Raw genomic sequence first — 23569 nt, forward strand, 5'->3', positions numbered from 1 at the left:
TTTCCATTTTTCAAATATCCACTGGCTGTGGTCTGCTACAGTCACTCAGCTGTCACTGTGGGGGCTCTCTGTTGCGATGCCATGATATCCACTGCCCGCACCTTCCCAAGTGTTGTCCAAGTACGCAAACTCTGAGTTGAGGTATAAAATATCCTCTCTGCTGTCTTCCATTGGCTGGGGTCTCTGCCTTACACTCGGGTCTCTCGGTTCCATAGTTCACATTTAGTCACCTGCTCTCTGAGTCAGTCTCCCCATCCACCTCTCTTCTAGGATGCCACATCAGTTCCAGAAGTAGCATTTATCTCCTCATTTGCTCCTTCAAGTTGACTACTTCTCTCCGGGCTTATCGCATTAAAGCAATGAAAACACAGGCAGCCCCATCCACTAGGCGGTGCCCAGGAGGCAACAAATTGGAAGGCATGAACAGCCATGTTGGAGCCTAGAACAGACTCAGCCATTTGTTGCAAGTATATTTGGGTTCAAATTGGTTGCTGTTGTGCATTGATAACCTGTGACATTCAATGATTTTTAGAGAATTTGGTGGAATTCCTTGTCCACAATGAAGTCTACAACATATATATATATATTTATATATATATATATATATATATTCACAGAAAAAACCATAGGTTATAGACCATATATAGTTAGGAATTAGCATTTCCAAAACCTTGAAAATTCACTGAAAAAACCATAGGTTATAGACCATATATAGTTAGGAATTAGCATTTAGAAAACCTTATTTTACTCACACAAAACCATTGAAATTCCATATATAGTTAGTTGCACTAACTATATATCGCGCATCCGCAATCCACTGCTGATGATGTCACATATTACATCATTCATGACATGGTCAGTGACATCACTGATGACATCACTGATGACATCTCAAATGACATCACTGATGACAACATCCAGTGACTGTATGTTTCTGTAAAGTTAAAATATGTTTTACATATTGAAGAATGAGTAGATGTATAAGTGTCTGAATGAAGGTTTTAGTAGGTGCGTGGTTGACTGTATGAGTGAGTGATTAAATGCGTCCTACTGAATGCATAGGTTAGTGACTAAACTGTGTGAAACTTTGCATCAGTATGTCTGTTGTTGTGCAAGCTGCTGCATGTGTTGATCAGTAGCTATATGAGTGGCTATATGGGTTATTGATTGGTTGGCCAAGTATTTGTATGGGAGACTGAGTGTGTGTGTGACTGGTTGGGAGGTGTGTGACTCTGTGCAGATCAATGTGTACTTGTATCAGTGATTGTATAAGAGAGTAAGTATGTGTTAGTATATGTTTGAAAATGTAAGGTGCTCTATGTTTAACTGTATAGATTAGAAAATGGAGGTGTGATTGATTCTTTGCATGACTGACTAGGTGTGTGAGTAACTCCATGGATGAGCAACAGAGTGTAAATGTCTGTATAGGTGTATGAGTGCATATGATAGTGTTGTAAAGATGAGTGATTGTATGTATGAATGATTGTATGGATGAATGAGTGAATGTGTGTGTAGACGTAGGAATCAGTGAGTGCGTATGTAGTAACTAGTATTGGTGTGTCAATGGTTTCAAAAATTATACTCTGTATTTAACACTGGTTGTAACAGAGGTTATATTAAAATGTGAGGAGATGCATTGTATTGTCACATGAATGATATCATCAGTGATGTGGTCATTGATGTCAAATGAGATGTCATCAGTGATGTCATTTGAGATGTCATCAGTGATGTCATCAGTGATGTCACTGACCATGTCATGAATGATGTAATATGTGACATCATCAGCAGTGGATTGCGGATGCGCGATATATAGTTAGTGCAACTAACTATATATGGAATTTCAATGGTTTTGTGTGAGTAAAATAAGGTTTTCTAAATGCTAATTCCTAACTATATATGGTCTATAACCTATGGTTTTTTCAGTGAATTTTCAAGGTTTTGTAAATGCTAATTCCTAACTATATATGGTCTATAACCTATGGTTTTTTCTGTGAATTTCATTGGTTTTTTTAACAGCTAATATCTGTAGCTGTAAAATGTATTCTTCTTTAAATCCAAAAATATATTTTATATGTTTATGAATAATTTTTTTTTTAAATATTTTTTTTTCTTCGTTCCCGCTTCGCGAATCGGGAAGCTTCCCGTTAGCTGACCTTGATGCCGCGAAATAGACCGCGAGCCGGTAAACGTTTCTTTACCGCAAGTGCCGCGTTAAAAAACAACATCGTGACGCCTCCCGTCCGCATGACGTTTCACGTTGTCGCGTGATACGTCATATGACGTGCTACGTTAGCGAACTGGTACGCGAAGCGAGTCGCAAAGCGCAGGTTTCTGGAAGCAAACCGGGAGGCCCTGCAAAGCGCTTAACGTAAACACAGCAAGTCATGTGACTTGGTAATAACACTTTTCATTGGTTCATTTCACTTTTGGTTTCCTAATGATGTAAGACTAGGTCATATAATCTAAAATGAACACTTTTGATTGGTTGAGAACTCTTGTTTTTCCCAAATGATGAAAATCCCTCCTTCTTTCCTCACTCTGACTTTCATCATTGTGAGAGAAAGACCCTTTGTGATCACTGAGCAATGGCTTCTTTAGTAGCTTCAGCTGGTGCTTCCCCACCACCTCCACCACATCCAAGGAAGAGTGGACCACCTGCTCAAGTTATAATTCAACAAGAAGAAGAAGAAGAGGAACAGGACGACGAGCACGAAGAGAGGCAGTTTTTGCCTGAGCAGCCCAGGACGTCTCACCGGAAAGAAAACTTCATATGGCAATTTTTTAAAATTCCCAAAGGTCAGAAAAAAGTAAATGCAAGATACGTAACTTGCCTTATATGTCAAGATAGACTGTCCAGAGGAACCGAGAAAAAATACAGTTTCGGAAACTACACAATGCATCGCCATATGACTAGGTGGCATCCTAACAACTACAGTGCTGCACAGTTTCGGAACGACCTAGATAATCTCCCTATTATGGCCAGAAGATCTGTTGTACCGGAAGTAACGGGACCAGAGGGCAGGGAGATGGTGCCAAATATACAAATGAAATTTGGTGAAGTAAAACACACCTGCGTATTTTGCGATGGATTCATTTCCTACGGAGAAAAAAGCATCACTCTGATCAACAGAGCTATTGACTATCATATGCAAGTTTGTATGAAACGCCCAAAATAATAAATACTTCTTTTTTTGTTTTGTTGCTCCTGTTGAGCCCTTTACAATGAATCGTTTTCATTGCCCCCTCCAAGAAAACCCCCAAAAAATATAAAACTTCAGAAAAATTCAAAAAAAGTAAAAAAATGTTCCGAAAAATAATAAAAAAAATATAAAACAAAAACAATAAAAAAAAAGTTCTTTTCAGAACTACCTCCCCGTTATTAAAAAATTGGTACAATATTTGGAACTGTGCCAACCTCTATTTCTCTTAGTTCGCTTCCCAGTTCGCTCGCCGGTACGCGAACTAGAAGCGAACCAAAAACAGTAAGTATAAGGGAAGGAAACAGACACTTATGTTAAAAGAAAGACAGCTATAGGGGAGTAAACTAGAGATACTATTACCCGTAATCCACTGCTGATGATGTCACATATTACATCATTCATGACATGCTCAGTGACATCATCAGCAGAGGATTGCGGGTTTTTTGGCAACGTGCCTTATCCACGGTTTAATAACGCTGCCTTTTGCTTTATATAAGTTTTCAAATTGTATGAAATATACACCAATAGGTCGTTATGAACCTTTAGGTAGTGCTTTTCTTCATGAGGTCTGGTCGCTTCCATACACATACAGATGTTTCAAAGATGATCAAGAAGTTTATCTGAATGGAGAGGAATGCACTGAGACGCCAGATCATTCACTAATGTGTAGGCACATACAGTTACACGGTTCATGCAACAAACACCGACCAAATATGGCTTGCGTGTTGCAAGGCACGCCAGTTCCTGCTATCATCCCCACGTTCAAGTTGTTGGAAAATGGTAGTTATTTGATGCTCAATAATGAAGATTGTTCTGAGTTAATTGAAAAGGGTCTGCACCTCTGTACGGGTGTTCGCTATGTGAAGCACGAAAGTTTCACGGGCCGAACTCAAGGCCACCTCTCTCTGAGACAAAAGAGCTCTTATTCTTGCCATGCCGTTGAAATCTGTCCCAAGGTTGGTATTTGTGGCCAGATTGAAAACTCCCTATGTTCATGTGTGGGAGGAAATAGAACATTTCTGCAGCAAATAACCCGTTCACTTACTGTTACGATAAAAGGAATACTTTTAATTCAGATTTGCCTTTCAATTTCAGCAAGATGGTTCCGACTATCTTTAACGCATCCTCCACAAAGACCCTGGCGCACTTTTTTAAAGTTGTTACCAGTGGTCTCGTGACTTCATTTGAGAAAATCTTTGGAGTCATCCCTGCTTCCTTTCATTCTATTTTCTCCACTCTGGTTCGTGGATTGGCATTTTTACTTGCATTACCAGCGGACGCTCTTGTGCTTTTTTACATTTTTAAATATGGATGTCCCTCCTATGCAACCTCCCACCCTGCAGCTGCTGACACTGTTCCGCAATCGCATGCTAGAATATTATGGCACAATGCCGTTGGCGATATTAAGCACGGCATATGGATTATCTTTTCGATTCTCCTACTTCACCTGTGTCCAGCCTGTATTTCACTGCCTGACCTGTGATTTCGATTGGGCCATTGATTTGTGTCTCTGCGGACCGGTTTCTCCTGACGTCGACTTTAATCAGCTGATGACTCCTATCATTACTCACGAGTTGGTTTGTCCTGGCGAAAGGATTATGGCTGTGGCATTGATGCATGGACTACTTGGTCCCTGGAATTTACTGGCGGCAGCACAGTCTTTCTTGGAACAGAGCTTTCTTGAAAACCCACCGAGCTGTCCTCTGATGGTGATAGAGGATCCGGTGCTGGGAGAGCACGTATGTTCTTTTCCGCTTTTAAATTGGATGGCTGAACTGTTTTCGGATGAAGACGGTGACTTCCTATTGGAGGCTGTTGCAGCTTATTTTGCATACACAGTTATGTCATAGACCTTTTTCATGTTTGATATGCTGAGTACTAGCATTTCATTGACTTATTTGTCAAGTTTTTATTATTTACCTTGCCTATTGGCTTAAGACTCGATAAAGTACTTGGCTGTTTTATTTTTCTTTAGCATTAAATTTTCCTAGTTTTTAATGCTTTACCTTGCGGACCGTCCACATATAAACTTGCAATCTGCTCTCATGAGATGGCACTTCTATTATCTTATTCAGTTCGTTTCCGGATCATGGGGAGGTGTCATCTAGGTCCTGGATATCTTTACACCGTGTTAAGTTAGCATGGGCTCATTACCGGTTTAAACGCCATTTTTCCTTTTTTGCAACTTCTGCACACGACACTTAGTTGTTGCTTTAGCTTTCCACCTAGTAGTTCATCGTGGTTTACATGAGAATAATATGTTATTGCTCTACTATCTGCTTTGCTTGTTAAACTATATCTGTACAGCGAGTGCTAAAGTTTCAAGAACAACACGATACAGAATTGTTATGAGGTCTGATCTCCACGACTTCATACTCATAACATAAGTGCAACTTCTGCCAATTCTGGGCATGAGGCGGGTTTTATATTGCTTTGCCGAACACACATACACAACAGTTGATGCGGTTCACATGAAGAGACAGCTGGTGTATGCTGATGTGATTCCTTCAAATCTAAGACACTAAAGTATGGGCACGCCCTAAACCAACACAAAGAGACCTTCTTAGCAAATAATATAATATGTGTATTAGGGAGGGTGAGATATAAGCAGCCGCGGGCCGTGGAGGGAGTTACGGTGAGGCAGGGAGGCGGGGAGGGGGAGAAGCAGGGTGGAGCCCTCACTACCTTGCCCCTCCCCCTCCCCGCCTCCCTGCCCCACCGTAACTCCCTCCACGGCCCGCGGCTGCTTATAAGTGTTGCTAACTCTTATTCATTTACAGCATGTTAACATACTGTCACCATTCGCTTTTTATGTACTAGTAACTATGCTGGTAATTTTGCTACTGATAATATGTGTACTTCTATTATCTAAGATACTACGCCTGAGAAGACGGCATTAGTAAATAAACATTTCAAATACACATGTGTTCTTCTTAACTCCATGTTCTGGTTTCTAAGAAATATATAACGACCGACTGTTCATGAGTTCCACGTATCCTGAGGTACTATAAGTTCATATTCTGGATTGTCTAAACATTGAGAGTTTGTTATATCCAATGTGACACTGTACCTAGCTTGCTAAGGAGTTTTTGATTACTAACGTGAGTTTTGGGACACCCTAATTCGCCGAGGTTCCAATCCTCTGTCCACAGTTCTGTGTGAGAACAGAAACCCTGCGACAGGGGCACCCCCGACCCTTGCTGGAGCTTCATCACACTTGCGATACAACTCCAGCAATGCGCCACCTTTACGGCACAGATACATCACGCATCTGTGCTGTTTTTGCCCCATGATGCGCCGCATTGTAAATGCAGCACACCATAGGTGACGGAACAGCGGCACAGAATGACTAACACATCCCTGGTGATGCGCCAGTCATCATAAATGTATCCCTATGCTTCTTATCTTGTTAGAGATGAACCGCCATATGTATCATCAAAGTTTTTTGCATTTCCTAAATAGCGAACTTTAAGGAATAAATAGCGATTCTTTACCATTCCTAGTTTGCGATTAGCTATTTGCTAATTACAAATTACCCATTCATTTCCTTCATTTCCATAGGGCGGTTGGACTCACTTTTAGCTCGAACGGCTGAATGGATTTCCACGAAACTTGGCAAAATTGTAGGGACTGGTAGCCCGATGTGCCTTTGCTATGTCTCAAGATATATGCTCCAGTGGTTTTTACGAAAATTAACTTTGAAAAATATATATTGGGCTACATTGGCCTATATATATGTTGGAGCCCAAATGTAGCCCAATGTAGCCCAATGAAGCCCAATGTAGCCCAAAGATGGCCGCCAGACACACAAAAAAACAAATGTAGCCCAAATATCAGCCAGATGTAGCCCAACTATAGCCCAGTGACAGAATGACCAATCAGCTTCGCAAACCTCCGTTACGCGAAGCGGAGCGCTGTTACAGATATATATCTTTTTTTGAACGTTAATTTCTCAAAATCCACTGGAGCACATATATTGAGACCTAGCAAAGGCACATCGGGCTACCAGTCCCTAATATTTTGCCAAGTTTCGTGCAAATCCATTCAGCCGTTCGATTATTATTATTATTATTTTTTTTTGCCCCGCGGGGCCCTTTTAAAACCTCCACATCAAACCTAGGGGGTCAGCGAGGATCTACTATGCCCCCTTATAGTTATTTCCCCCTTTGTTTTGACCTCCTCTTGTCTCTCGATCCTACCGAGAGACAAGATGGCGGCCGCTACGGACTTTTTGGAATGTTGACAGACGCCGGAGAACCAATCAGCTTCGCTTCACAAAGCTCCGTTGCGCGTAAAGTACGCGTCCTGGGACGCTGCCAGGTCCGCTGTTACAGATATATATCTTTTTTTAAACGTTAATTTCTCAAAATCCACTGGAGCACATATATTGAGACCTACAAAAGGCACATCGGGCTACCAGTCCCTACAATTTTGCCAAGTTTCGTGCAAATCCATTCAGCCGTTCGGGCTAAAAGTGAGGCCAACCGCCCTATGGAAAACTCAATGTTAAAAACACGTTTTGGGACCCCCCTTTTTTCTCGGCCCCCCCTTGACGAACCCCCCCCCAAATTTTCAAGGGCTGCTCAGAAACAAAATGTGCCATTTTCCTGAAAATTTCAGCCAATTCTGTCCACAAACGCCAAAGTTATTAGACATAGAATTTTCAAAAATCCCATAGAGAAAAAATCCTAACTATATATACCTACTGGCGACCGCCAGTAGGTAATATATATTACCTACTGGCGGTCGCCAGTAGGTATATATAGTTAGGATTTTTTCTCTATGGGTTTTTTGAAAATTCTATGTCTAATAACTTTGGCGTTTGTGGACGGAATTGGCTGAAATTTTCAGGAAAATGGCACATTTTGTTTCTGAGCAGCCCTTGAAAATTTGGGGGGGGTTCGTCCAGTGGGGGCCGAGAAAAAAGGGGGGTCCCAAAACGTGTTTTTAACATTGAGTTTTCCATAGGGCGGTTGGCCTCACTTTTAGCCCGAACGGCTGAATGGATTTGCACGAAACTTGGCAAAATTGTAGGGACTGGTAGCCCGATGTGCCTTTTGTAGGTCTCAATATATGTGCTCCAGTGGATTTTGAGAAATTAACGTTTTAAAAAAGATATATATCTGTAACAGCGGACCGGTTAGCGCTCTGGTTCGCGGACTTTTCGCGCAACGGAGCTTTGTGAAGCGAAGCTGATTGGTTCTCCGGCGTCTGTCAACATTCCAAACAGTCCGTAGCGGCCGCCATCTTGTCTCTCGGTAGGATCGAGAGACAAGAGGAGGTCAAAACAAAGGGGGAAATAACTATAAGGGGGCATAGTAGATCCTCGCTGACCCCCTAGGTTTGATGTGGAGGTTTTAAAAGGGCCCCGCGGGGCAAAAAAAAATAATAAAAATAATAATTGAACGGCTGAATGGATTTGCACGAAACTTGGCAAAATATTAGGGACAGGTAGCCCGATGTGCCTTTGCTAGGTCTCAATATATGTGCTCCAGTGGATTTTGAGAAATTAACGTTCAAAAAAAGATATATATCTGTAACAGCGCTCCGCTTCGCGTAACGGAGGTTTGCGAAGCTGATTGGTCATTCTGTCACTGGGCTATAGTTGGGCTACATCTGGCTGATATTTGGGCTACATTTGTTTTTTTGTGTGTCTGGCGGCCATCTTTGGGCTACATTGGGCTACATTGGGCTTCATTGGGCTACATTCGGCTAATTAGCAAATAGCTCATCGCAAACTAGGAATGGTAAAGAATCGCTATTTATTCCTTAAAGTTCGCTATTTAGGAAATGCAAATAACTTTGATGATACATATGGCGGTTCATCTCTAACAAGATAAGAAGCATAGGGATAGATTTATGATGACTGGCGCATCACCAGGGATGTGTTAGTCATTCTGTGCCGCTGTTCCGTCACCTATGGTGTGCTGCATTTACAATGCGGCGCATCACGGGGCAAAAACAGCACAGATGCGTGATGTATCTGTGCCGTAAAGGTGGCGCATTGCTGGAGTTGTATCGCAAGTGTGATGAAGGTCCAGCAAGGGTCGGGGGTGCCCCTGTCGCAGGGTTTCTGTTCTCACACAGAACTGTGGACAGAGGATTGGAACCTCGGCGAATTAGGGTGTCCCAAAACTCACGTTAGTAATCAAAAACTATTTAGCAAGCTAGGTACAGTGTCACATTGGATATAACAAACTCTCAATGTTTAGACAATCCAGAATATTAACTTATAGTACCTCAGGATACGTGGAACTCATGAACAGTCGGTCGTTATATATTTCTTAGAAACCAGAACATGGAGTTAAGAAGAACACATGTGTATTTGAAATGTTTATTTACTAATGCCGTCTTCTCAGGCGTAGTACCTTAGATAATAAAAGTACACATATTATCAGTAGCAAAATTACCAGCATAGTTACTAGTACATAAAAAGTGAATGGTGATAGTATGTTAACATGCTGTAAATGAATAAGAGTTAGCAACACTTATAAGCAGCCGCGGGCCGTGGAGGGAGTTACGGTGAGGCAGGGAGGCGGGGAGGGGGAGAAGCAGGGTGGAGAATACAAGTACACATATTATCAGTAGCAAAATTACCAGCATAGTTACTAGTACATAAAAAGTGAATGGTGATAGTATGTTAACATGCTGTAAATGAATAAGAGTTAGCAACACTTATAAGCAGCCGCGGGCCGTGGAGGGAGTTACGGTGGGGCAGGGAGGCGGGGAGGGGGAGGGGCAAGGTAGAGAGGGCTCCACCCTGCTTCTCCCCCTCCCCGCCTCCCTGCCTCACCGTAACTCCCTCCACGGCCCGCGGCTGCTTATATCTCACCCTCCCTAATACACATATTATATTATTTGCTAAGAAGGTCTCTTTGTGTTGGTTTAGGGCGTGCCCATACTTTAGTGTCTTAGATTTGAAGGAATCACATCAGCATACACCAGCTCTCTCTTCATGTGAACCGCATCAACTGTTGTGTATGTGTGTTCGGCAAAGCAATATAAAACCCGCCTCATGCCCAGAATTGGCAGAAGTTGCACTTATGTTATGAGTATGAAGTCGTGGAGATCAGACCTCATAACAATTCTGTATCGTGTTGTTCTTGAAACTTTAGCACTCGCTGTACAGATATAGTTTAACAAGTAAAGCAGATAGTAGACCAATAACATATTATTCTCATGTAAACCACGATGAACTACTAGGTGGAAAGCTAAAGCAACAACTAAATGTCGTGTGCAGAAGTTGCAAAAAAGGAAAAATGGCGTTTAAACCGGTAATGAGCCTATGCTAACTTAACACGGTGTAAAGATATCCAGGACCTAGATGACACCTCCTCATGATCCGGAAACGAACTGAATAAGATAATAGAAGTGCCATCTCATGAGAGCAGATTGCAAGTTTATATGTGGACGGTCCGCAAGGTAAAGCATTAAAAACTAGGAAAATTCAATGCTAAAGAAAAATAAAACAGCCAAGTACTTTATCGAGTCTTAAGCCAATAGGCAAGGTAAATAATAAAAACTTGACAATTAAGTCAATGAATTGTCAATGAAATGCTAGTACTCAGCATATGAAACATGAAAAAGGTCTATGACATAACTGTGTATGCAAAATAAGCTGCAACAGCCTCCAACAGGAAGTCACCGTCTTCATCCGAAAACAGTTCAGCCATCCAATTTAAAAGCGGAAAAGAACATACGTGCTCTCCCAGCACCGGATCCTCTATCACCATCAGAGGACAGCTCGGTGGGTTTTCAAGAAAGCTGTGTTCCAAGAAAGACTGTGCTGCCGCCAGTAAATTCCAGGGACCAAGTAGTCCATGCATCAATGCCACAGCCATAATCCTTTCGCCAGGACAAATCAACTCGTGAGTAATGATAGGAGTCATCAGCTGATTAAAGTCGACGTCAGGAGAAACCGGTCCGCAGAGACACAAATCAATGGCCCAATCGAAATCACAGGTCAGGCAGTGAAATACAGGCTGGACACAGGTGAAGTAGGAGAACCGAAAAGATAATCCATATGCCGTGCTTAATATCGCCAACGGCATTGTGCCATAATATTCTAGCATGCGATTGCGGAACAGTGTCAGCAGCTGCAGGGTCGGAGGTTGCATAGGAGGGACATCCATATTTAAAAATGTAAAAAAGCACAAGAGCGTCCGCTGGTAATGCAAGTAAAAATGCAATCCACGAACCAGAGTGGAGAAAATGGAATGAAAGGGAGCAGGGATGACTCCAAAGATTTTCTCAAATGAAGTCACGAGACCACTGGTAACAACTTTAAAAAAGTGTGCCAGGGATTTTGTGGAGGATGCGTTAAAGATAGTCGGAAACATGTTGCTGAAATTGAAAGGCAAACCTGTGTACGGGTGTTCGCTATGTGAAGTACGAAAGTTTCACGGGCCGAACTCAAGGCCACCTCTCTCTGAGACAAAAGAGCTCTTATTCTTGTCATGCCGTTGAAACGTGTCCCAAGGTTGGTATTTGTGGCCAGATTGAAAACTCCCTATGTTCATGTGTGGGAGGAAATAGAACATTTCTGCAGCAAATAACCCGTTCACTTACTGTTACGATAAAAGGAATACTTTTAATTAACTCAGAACAATCTTCATTATTGAGCATCAAATAACTACCATTTTCCAACAACTTGAACGTGGGGATGATAGCAGGAACTGGCGTGCCTTGCAACACGCAAGCCATATTTGGTCGGTGTTTGTTGCATGAATCGTGTAACTGTATGTGCCTACACATTAGTGAATGATCTGGCGTCTCAGTGCATTCCTCTCCATTCAGATAAACTTCTTGATCATCTTTGAAACATCTGTATGTGTATGGAAGCGACCAGACCTCATGAACAAAAGCACTACCTAAAGGTTCATAAAGACCTATTGGTATATATTTCATACAATTTGAAAACTTATATAAAGCAAAAGGCAGCGTTATTAAACCGTGGATAAGGCATGTTGCCAAAAAACCCGCAATCCTCTGCTGATGATGTCACTGAGCATGTCATGAATGATGTAATATGTGACATCATCAGTAGTGGATTATGGGTAATAGTATCTCTAGTTTACTCCCCTATAGCTGTCTTTCTTTTAACATAAGTGTGTGTTTCCTTCCCTTATACTTACTGTTTTTGGTTCGCTTCCAGTTCGCGTACCAGCGAGCGAACTAGGAAGCGAACTAAGAGAAATAGAGGTTGGCACAGTTCCAAATATTGTACCAATTTTTTAATAACGGGGAGGTAGTTCTGAAAAGAACTTTTTTTTTTATTTTTCTGAACATTTTTTTAATGTTTTTGAATTTTTCGGAACAGTTTTATATTTTTTTGGGTTTTTCTTGGAGGGGGCAATGAAAACGATTCATTGTAAAGGGCTCAACAGGAGCAACAAAACAAAAAAAAGAAGTATTTATTATTTTGGGCGTTTCGGACAAACTTGCATATGATAGTCAATAGCTCTGTTGATCAGAGTGATGCTTCTTTCTCCGTAGGAAATGAATCCATCGCAAAATACGCAGGTGTGTTTTACTTCACCAAATCTCATTTGTATATTTGGCACCATCTCCCTGCCCTCTGGTCCCGTTACTTCCGGTACAACAGATCTTCTGGCCATAATAGGGAGATTATCTAGGTCGTTCCGAAACTGTGCAGCACTGTAGTTGTTAGGATGCCACCTAGTCATATGGCGATGCATTGTGTAGTTTCCGAAACTGTATTTTTTGTCGGTCCCTCTGGACAGTCTATCTTGACATATAAGGCAAGTTACGTATCTTGCATTTACTTTTTTCTGACCTTTGGGAATTTTAAAAAATTGCCAAATGAAGTTTTCTTTCCGGTGAGACGTCTTGGGCTGCTCAGGCAAAAACTGCCTCTCTTCGTGCTCGTCCTCCTGTTCCTCTTCTTCTTCTTCTTGTTGAATTACAACTTGAGCAGGTGGTCCACTCTTCCTTGGATGTGGTGGAGGTGGTGGGGAAGCACCAGCTGAAGCTACTAAAGAAGCCATTGCTCAGTGATCACAAAGGGTCTTTCTCTCACAATGATGAAAGTCAGAGTGAGGAAAGAAGGAGGGATTTTCATCATTTGGGAAAAACAAGAGTTCTCAACCAATCAAAAGTGTTCATTTTAGATTATATGACCTAGTCTTACATCATTAGGAAACCAAAAGTGAAATGAACCAATGAAAAGTGTTATTACCAAGTCACATGACTTGCTGTGTTTACGTTAAGCGCTTTGCAGGGCCTCCCGGTTTGCTTCCAGAAACCTGCGCTTTGGCACTCGCTTCGCGTACCAGTTCGCTAACGTAGCACGTCATATGACGTATCACGCGACAACGTGGAACGTCATGCGGACGGGAGGCGTCACGATGTTGTTTTCTAACGCGGCACTTGCGGTAAAGAAACGTTTACCGGCTCGCGGTCTATTTCGCGGCATCAAGGTCAGCTAACGGGAAGCTTCCCGATTCGCGAAGCGGGAACGAAGAAAAAAAAATATTTTAAAAAAAAATTATTCATAAACATATAAAATATATTTTTGGATTTAAAGAAGAATACATTTTACAGCTACAGATATTAGCTGTTAAAAAAACAATGAAATTCACAGAAAAAACCATAGGTTATAGACCATATATAGTTAGGAATTAGCATTTACAAAACCTTGAAAATTCACTGAAAAAACCATAGGTTATAGACCATATATAGTTAGGAATTAGCATTTAGAAAACCTTATTTTACTCACACAAAACCATTGAAATTCCATATATAGTTAGTTGCACTAACTATATATCGCGCACCCGCAATCCACTGCTGATGATGTCACATATTACATCATTCATGACATGGTCAGTGACATCACTGATGACATCACTGATGACAACATCCAGTGATTATGTGTTTCTGTAAAGTTTAAATATGTTTTACATATTGAAGAATGAGTGGATGTATAAGTGTCTGAATGAAGGTTTTAGTAGGTGCGTGATTGACTGTATGAGTGAGTGATTAAATGCGTCTTACTGAATGCACGGGTTAGTGACTAAACTGTCTTAATTTGTGCATCATTATGTCTGTTGTGATGTAAACTGCTGCATGTGTTGATCATTAGCTATACGAGAGGCTATATGTGTTATTAATTGGTTGCCCAAGTATTTCTATGGGAGATTGAGTTTGTGTGGGGGTGGCTGGAAGGTGTGTGACTCTGTGCATAGATGTGTGAGCAGTTTATTCACTAGGTGTATGAGTTCAAGAGTGCATGTGGAAACAGCTACATGGGCAGTTGACTGTGTGCATGAGTGTATTGATGAGTGAATGGATATCTCAATGCTACATGTCATAGTAAGTACATATGTCAAACACAGTACATGTGAGAGTTGGCATATATAAATAACTGTGCATGAGAGCCACTGAGTGAGTGGTTGTATCGATCATTGTGAACTTGTATCAGGGATTGTATAAGAGAGTAAATATGTGTTAGTATATGTTTCAATAAGTAAGGTGTGTATAACTGTATAGTTGAAGAAATGGAGGTGAGATTGTTTCTTTGCATTACTGACTGGGTGTGTGAGTAACTCCATGGATGAGTGGCAGTGTGTGAGTGTCTGTATACACTGAGTGTATCTAAGGTTATATTAGAGTCTGAAGAAGTTTATCGTATTAGCACAAGAATGATGCCAAATGAGACGTCATCAGTGATGTCATCAGTGATGTCATTTGAGATGTCATCAGTGATGTCATCAGTGATGTCACTGACCATGTCATGAATGATGTAATATGTGACATCATCAGCAGTGGATTGCGGGTGCGCGATATATAGTTAGTGCAACTAACTATATATGGAATTTCAATGGTTTTGTGTGAGTAAAATAAGGTTTTCTAAATGCTAATTCCTAACTATATATGGTCTATAACCTATGGTTTTTTCAGTGAATATATATATATATATATATATATTCAATTCATGCATTGCCACCATGAACAATGCCAAGTAAAACCACTTTGCTTACTGATTGTCTTCCTTCTGATCTGATTGTGGTTGGCTGTACTCTCCACGTCACTACTCAAATGATTCCCAGGTATTGGCCCAGATGTGACACTGGTATATTCTGGAACATGTTTGGCCCGATTCACAAAAGTATTCTGAGACAAATGTCAAAATGTACAACTTTTGGTATTCACAGAAGGAACTAACAATTTTTGGTATTCACAGACATTAATTAAGACTCCTATCTTTACGTCTGCACTGAGGTTGGAATTTTCGCACCCAAGGCAGAATTTCCGCACCTGGGCCACAAATCCCGCACTCAGGGCCAGAATATTCACACCTGGGGCCGAATATCTCCTTCTGGGCTGTAATACCTGCATTCGGGCCAGATGATAATTTTGTTTCAGTGCTAAACACCTGTCCAAGTGCCTACCACCTCCATCATGCTCCGCTGAAACACAGCAGCACAACAGCCAATCCCAGCCATGCAACACATATGAAATCAGAGCAGCCACACACAAACCTTCCAACATGTCACTTAATGTGCTTGTTGCACTGCCCCTTGACATGTGGCAAGAGGACTTAAGGAGGAGGAGTGATCCAGCGGCGAACCAGCAGCAGGTACTCCAATACCATATACTCACCTGGGCCAATGAACCACACAATTCACACACAGCCTGGCGCTAACCGCTGGAGTCAAGATTTTGTGATTTTACCATTCCAAGATTAGTTTCCTTTTGTTCTCAACTAATCTTTCACTGATCAGAAAGTTATTTCCTCTGGTCAATGGACCATTAGTTGAACTAGTTGATGGTGAAAATATATACAATAATTTTATATAATGATGAAATAACCACTGACTCAGGGAAAAGTTTAAATCTTTAGCTGAATTAATTTCAAGTGAACCATTTCTCAAAGTACAATACAGTCTCCATCATTCATAGGAAGGAAGATTCAATTAATTAATCAATCAAATCTATGTATCTATATATATATCATACTCTGCCATGACGTTACTCACAAAGGAGAGGATAGAGAGAAAAGTACATCTACACATTCATGAAAGTATATTTACCTAGTATGGTGTGAAAACCAACCCCCTAGCTAAGGAGCTGGGAAGGGTCCCCCGGGAAAGATCAGATGACAAAGGCTTCAGGAAAGGAATCAGGACATGATAGATAACCTCTCTAACACCGACGCTTGCGTAGGACACCTCTCTGACACTCTCTTCCTCCTCGAGATTCTTCAGCCAACTTTTTCTAAATCATTAACTCTGATTGGACAGGCAAGGGGGATAATCATCACACTATGCTTAGTCTATCGATCTGTTGTTCAAAGATCCCACCCCTTCATTTTTATTCACAAATCTTCATTCCCACCCGTATTCACATCTTATTAGACACAAAAGTATAATTTTCATGTATTCCCATTCATTCAGAGGACTGTGGTGCTAGTTCCCAGGGTATGTATCGTTTAGGTCCTTGGATTGTGTTCAAGAGTCACATCACTTCTTTCAGCTCAATCATATCGTGCATGTGCTGAGGTTAGGTGGGATACAGACTCTGGATTCGTACGAGAGGCCCAAATGCATACTAATAGGAAGGTCAGAGAGATAAATATTAATTTCAAAAGAAAATGGTTTCACTGTATACCACTTATCTCTACTCTAAACCCCTTTAATCATTATTTCTTTCTCTGCATTAGCATTAGAAAAATAGCTTCATTTAGTTTCGGCAAAGCAGATGCCAAGCATGTGAGCTTTCAAGAAGCGATTTTAGTAGCGTCTGCGCAGGCACAAGAGATTCCCTCCAAGCGACACCTCGTCAGACTGCGTAGATGCAGTTGGCGCACGCGCAATAAAGATTTCCCATTAGCGGCCATTTTAGAATTTTGCTCGAGTTACTTATTAGTAAGACACATAGGCAAGCTTCTCTGTCTTTTATGTCAAATGTGGTGTGTATTAATTTACACAATACATAGTTAATACAAGGTTAGAAGTTAAATGAGAGGATTGCTTCCGAGCAAGTCTCTTTTCTACGAGTCCGTGCTCCATCAATCCCCTCTCTGATGGCGTTTTTCAGCCATCATAAAATCATACATCCTTACCAGATGCCAAATTTAGCACATCTCAATTCCCTTTCCACGCTTTTCATTCTTGTCTTCATCTTTGTTTCTCAAATCTTTCATCTTTTTGTATAATTCTCGGTTCATTTCTTCTAACTGAATCTCTTCAAATATTTTCTTCCTTCCCTTTCCATTTATCTTATATTTCCTTCCTTTTCTGCAACATTTGCACCATATTATTATTGTTAGAACTATTATTGTTATACCAACTAATGGAAACACTTTTTGACCAATAATACCTTTCACCAGATTTGTAAACCAAGTCACTATTGAAGAAATACTTGTTGTTAGTCTTTCCCTTACACTGTCAACCTCCAGTGGCTTCAATTCTTCTTGAAGTTTTGTAATATTCTTAATATATCCTCGAATTTCTGTGCTTTTTTCCGGTATGTAACTGCAACAATGTTACACTTTCAACATTTTACAGACTCCACCTTCTTTTGCTAATAATATATCAAGCGCAAGTTGATTTTGTAAAACCATAGCCCTAATTGCAACTATTTCTATATTAATCATCAAGAAACCTCCAGCAGTATCAGTCAATAGACAATCAACTACTGTTGACAATTGACAGATTCTATGCAAATTCAGAATGACTCCCACTGAAGGTATCAATGCACCAAATATGTCACCTATTATTTCTGAAAAACTAGCTCTCTTTCTTCGTGTTAATTCATTAGTGTTTCCATTGTTTCCAGTGATTCTTTTTACATGATATATCTTCGGAAATATTTTTCCAAAGTAGCAACTCCGGTACCACCATGCAGACAGCTAATAATAAGCATTATTCCCACACATTTAGTAAACACCAGGAAATACTGGATCTGTTCCCCCTTTTAGTCCCCAACCTCCCAGAATTAGGAAGATATGTTCACAGTAACTGGAACCAATAAATACATTGTTATAGTCTGTCTTTAATCTATGGGGGTGGATTTTCCCTGTCTTTACAAAGTCTAGGGACAGGGCAGCATGAGCTTTTCCAGCTGTATAAATTTCCTCTTTCTCAGCCCATGGTGGTATATGGGTTTTCTGTTCAGTAGCTTTTCTTTGGAAATCCTGTCTCCTTTCTTCAACTAGATTCAAAAACACTTTCTCTTCTTCACGTAATGAGCATGTTAGGTTATTCTTATGTGCCTTCACTATATCTATTGACTTCATTGCTAAGAAAAATTAACCCATAATCTGTGCATCTGGACTACTAAGCACTGGATTCATATTATTTTGAATAGGAATTTCTGAAAATACTACATATAGATTACAATAATAATATTGAAGTTTTCCTGTTCAATAAAATAAACTTGACAATATGCTACATGAAATACCATATGTTAAAGGCAAATGATGATATCTTACTCCTTCTGTTAGTGAAGCTGGTAATTTCATACAAACATAACAATCACTAATCTCAATTGTATCTACATACTGAAACAACAAATTTGTGAATATATTTAAAGATGTGTTATTATCTGTTACTGTGTGATGTAAATCTATGTCATCTGTTGCTTCTAATTCTACTCTATCTTCTTTCATTGTAGCTGTTTTTTTATTAGTGTCTGTGTCAATATTCTTGCATGTTATCATGAGGTAAGGAACTGCTATTGTTAGAAATAACAATACTAGGATCACTAATAAAATACTACATATGCAAGCCCTACTGCATTTGTTTATACAACTTCATTTTGGTCTTTCAGCAACTCCCTCTTTTATCATTTTGACCAAGATTCCTCTTCTTTTCTTTTCTTTATTTATGAATCAGATTCTTTAGTACTTCAAGGAGGCCTCACTTCCCCTTTGTCAATCAGTTCTGCATTTACTTATTCATATGTCTCTTCATTTAAATCTAGATTCTCAAATTCTTCTAGAATCACGTAGGTCCATTCAGGACATTTGAACTTATTGTTCAAGACTCTTAGTCTCAGACTTCTTTAAAAAAAATTCACTATTGACTGCTCGGACTGACTTGTAACTTCATTCACTTGTTCAGGATTTTCACTTGTTTTCCTCAAATGATATTTTAACCTTTTGACTCCACCTGGCCAGTTATCACCTTTCCTGGCCCTCTTAACTTGCTCTGCACTTTCACTTTCTTCGTCTTTTTCAAGAGCTCTCTTATTCTCGTTATGTTGTGGCACAATCTTTTCTTCCCCTTCTTCAGGTACACTCTCTACCTGTCCTTGTTCAGGTCTTGTTATTGTAGCTTTATCTGCCTGAACTTGTTCTTCTTCTTCTATCTGTTCCTGCCGGGTCTTCTCTCATACTGTTCTTCTTCCACCCAAACTTGTTCTTCTTTTCCTAACTGGTCCTGTTCAGGACTTACTACAATTGGTCCTTCTGCTGCCTGAACGTGTTCTTCTATACCTGTTTGTCCCTGCACAGGCCTTTTGGTTGATCTGCTTACCTGAGTATGTTCTCCTCTCCCTGTCTGGACCTGCTCAGGGTCTCTAGTTGCTCTGTTCCCTTCTTCCTGAGTGTGTTCTTTTGTGCCTATCTGGTCCTCACTTGTTTCTTGTCTTTTTAATCTCGTTCTGATTCTTGTATGAATAATCACTTCTGGTGTGTCAACCACTAGTAGCCAGTTGTCCTGAGTCATGCTCAGTTGATCGTTGTCAGCCACTTCAGAATCTGTTTTTCTTGATTCTTCGATTGCACAACCTTCAGCAGCCTCAACTGTTTCAGTCAGTTGTAGTCTTCTTCCAGCAGGGGATGGTACATATTTTGTGTGCCTGGTATGGATCTAATTGGGCAAACCTGCACACTTCACTGCTGTAGTAGTGACCAGTATGACTTGCTGTGGATCATCCTAGCTGGGTGCTAGTCACAACTCTCTGGTGTGCTTCTTTACTACCACCCAGTCTCCAGGATTCAAATCATGTGCTTGATCTGGCTGCCTGGCAACTGCGTCTTCTCCAACCTGGTGAGAGACAGAACTCACTAGGTCAGCTGATCCTTTGCAATGGTCTAATACCAGATCATCCGATATATTCAGCAATTTATTTCCTGGTATAAATGTTTGTCTCATTGCTCTTCCCATGAGAATCTCATGAGGACTCAGTCCTGTGTTTCTGTCAGTAATACTTCTGAGTCTCATCAGTACAAGAGGCAATGCGTCTGGCCAACTCAGTGATGTGGATGCACACACTTTTGCCAGTCTTGACTTGATTGTGCCATTCAATTGCTCCACCACTCCAGAAGCCTCTGGGCGGTATGCACAGTGCAGTTTCTGTTACATTTTAAATGCTTCACAGATTATTCAAATTATTTCATTATTAAAATGAGGTCCTCTATCTGATTCCAAAGTTACTGGAAAACCAAAGCGCGGAATTAACTACCTTAACAATAACTTGGCAACTGGTATACTGTCATTTCTCCTAGTGGGGTATGTCTCTACCCATCGTGAAAACGAATACACCATGACAAGGGCGTACTTCATTCCCCTGCAGGTGGTAACTGTATAGAGTCAACCTGTGATCTAATTAAAGGTCCTTCTGCCTTTACGATTTTTTCCCAATGGACCACTGTCTTCCTGCCTGGGTTTATTTGTTGACAAACTAAGCATCTCTGGCAAAGACTCTCTACGACTACCCTAAACCTCGGGTTATACCAATTTGTCTAAATAGTTTAATAAAGGCGTCCCTGCCTACATAAGTGTCTCCATGGTACATTCTTGCCATTTGTGAGAGCAAGCAGTCTGGCATGACTGGTCTGCCATGAGGATATACCCACACGTCATCTTCTGTCCTCCTTTCACAGCCTGATTTAATCCAGTTTTCCTTTTCACTTACTTCCACCTCATCCTGTAATTGTCTCACCTTGTCCAATGTTTCGAAAATTGAGAATAGCAAAAGTTGACAGCTGATTCAACATGTTTTAACCTTTTTGTTTAGTGCCATATTTTTTCTTGCACAGTATTGAGCAATCTGGTCAGCGTATCAATTACCAGCTGCTACGTAGTAATTTCCTGACTGATGAGCAGCACATTTGACCACTACCATTTCTTTTAGCAATTGTATTGCTTCCAATAGTTCCTTTACAAACTTCCCATTTCGAAAGGGAGATCCTGAAGAAGTCAGAACTACCCTCTGCATCCAAAGCTGGCCAAAGTTATGCACAACCCCGTAACCGTATTGGCTATCAGTAAATATGGTCCCCTTCCAATTTTTCCCAATTTTGCACGCTTTATTAAAGCTATCAATTTGGCTACTTGTGCAGACTTGACTTCCGGTAAACAGGATGCATCAATGACCCCAGATATTTTGCACACAGCATAAGCTGCACTTAATCCTCCTCCTTCAAGTCTTAAACAAGAACCATCGACAAATAATTAATGGTCGGGCTCTTTCAGAGGCTCTTCCAGAGGCTCTTTCTGAATGTCAGGATGGGGCTTAGTACACATTTCACTCACTTCCAAACAATCATGCTCTACCTCATCCCTCACTTCTTCACAACGTGAATCTGGTAATAAGGTAGCTGGATTCACCATTGTGCACCTGATTACTGTCACATTCCCTGCTCCCAGAATTATTCTTTCATACTTAGTCATTCGACTAGGGGTAATATGCTATGTTTGAGTTCTAGTTAACAGAATATCAACTGAGTGTGGAACATAGACATTAACTAGATGTACCATCACAATTGACTCACTTTGCTCCAGACTCATACAGGTAGCAGCTACTGCTTTTAAGCAGCCAGGTAATGCTGAAGCCACAGGATCCAAAGTAGCATAGAAATATGCGACTGGACGTCGACTTAATCCGTGTCTCTGGGTTAGGACTGAAAGCACACAACCTTCTCGCTCACGCTCACAACAGAACAGTGCAAATTATTTAATCAAATCAGGCACACCTAGAGCAGGGGCCTCACATTGATAATTTCACAATTTTTCAAATGCTTCCACACTTTCAGCATCCCAGACTATTGGATCTTTCACTCTTTTTCGTGTCATCTGAATCAAGGGTTTTGCTAGTAAAGAAATACCTACAATCCACTGTCTACAGTATCCCACCACTCCGAGCAACATTCTGATCTCTCTTGGTGTCTGCAGTAACTGCATCTGCTTCATTATTTTAAATCTCTCTGTGGTCACTTTTCTCACTCCCCTTTCTATCTAGTGACCCAAGTACTTAACTCCTGTTCGACAAAATTGCAATTTCTCTGGAGATACATTGGGCCATATGTATCACAATGGTCTTTTGCGATTCTCAAATAGCGATTTTTTGCGAATCGCTATTTGAGAATCACAAAACGCTATGTATGTAGGATTTGCATATATAATATGCGAATCCTACATATTCCTTAATTATTGCCTAGAGGCCCATAGGAATGAATGGGAAGACATTCTCAATTTGTGATTCTCAATTAGAGAATCGCAAATTGAGAATGCAATTCCAAGGGAGCCAGGGTGTCAAAAGGACATTCTCTTGCACCCCTGAAATATGCATGTGTGCTTATGTGGCACACATACATGCCCTAAGGGCATGTATGTGCGCCACATGGCACTTTGAAAAATGCAAAAAAGTGCATTTTTCAAAGAAATCGTAAATTACCACCAACTTGCGATTCCTTAAGGCCAAATTGCACATTTCTGTGCTTCTTACATTGCATTTAAGGAATCGCAATTTGGGAATCCTTAAATGCAATCGCAAAATATGGAATCACAAATTTTGCAATTCCTTATTTTGCGAGGCAGTTTTTCTCTCATACATACCACTAAGCCTAATTGCGATCGCAATTTGGAATGATACATATGGCCCTTTGTGTCCTCCATCTGCCAAATGATTCAGCAATGCTATTGAATCAGTAACACAATCATCTAGGGATTTCGATGCCACAAGTAAGTCATCGGTATACTGCACTAGAACTGAATTTCTCTGCATAATGAACTTCTCTAGACACTGTTTTAGTATTTGATTAAAAATTGCAGGAATTTCTGTATACCCTTGAGGAACATGGTTCAATGCCAAGATACGATCCTCAAATTCAAATGCAAATAGACACTGACTATCTGGATGTAAATGAATGGAGAAAAATGCTTGGCATAAATCAATTACTGTAAACCAGCACACATTCCAGGGTATCTAATGCAGAATTACCGCTGGATTTGGCACTATAGGACAACAAGGCACTACAATTTTATTGATCTTTCTCAAATACTGTAATATCCGGTACCTTCGGCTAGGCTTTTTAAGTTCTATTATAGGTGAATTACAAGGACTGCTCATTATCTCTTTTAAAATACCCTGTTTAATCATGCGATCAATCTCTGAAGCTA

The sequence above is a fragment of the Lissotriton helveticus genome, chromosome 2_1, assembly GCF_964261635.1.
Source record: "Lissotriton helveticus chromosome 2_1, aLisHel1.1, whole genome shotgun sequence".
In the NCBI taxonomy this organism is placed as follows: Eukaryota; Metazoa; Chordata; class Amphibia; order Caudata; family Salamandridae; genus Lissotriton; species Lissotriton helveticus.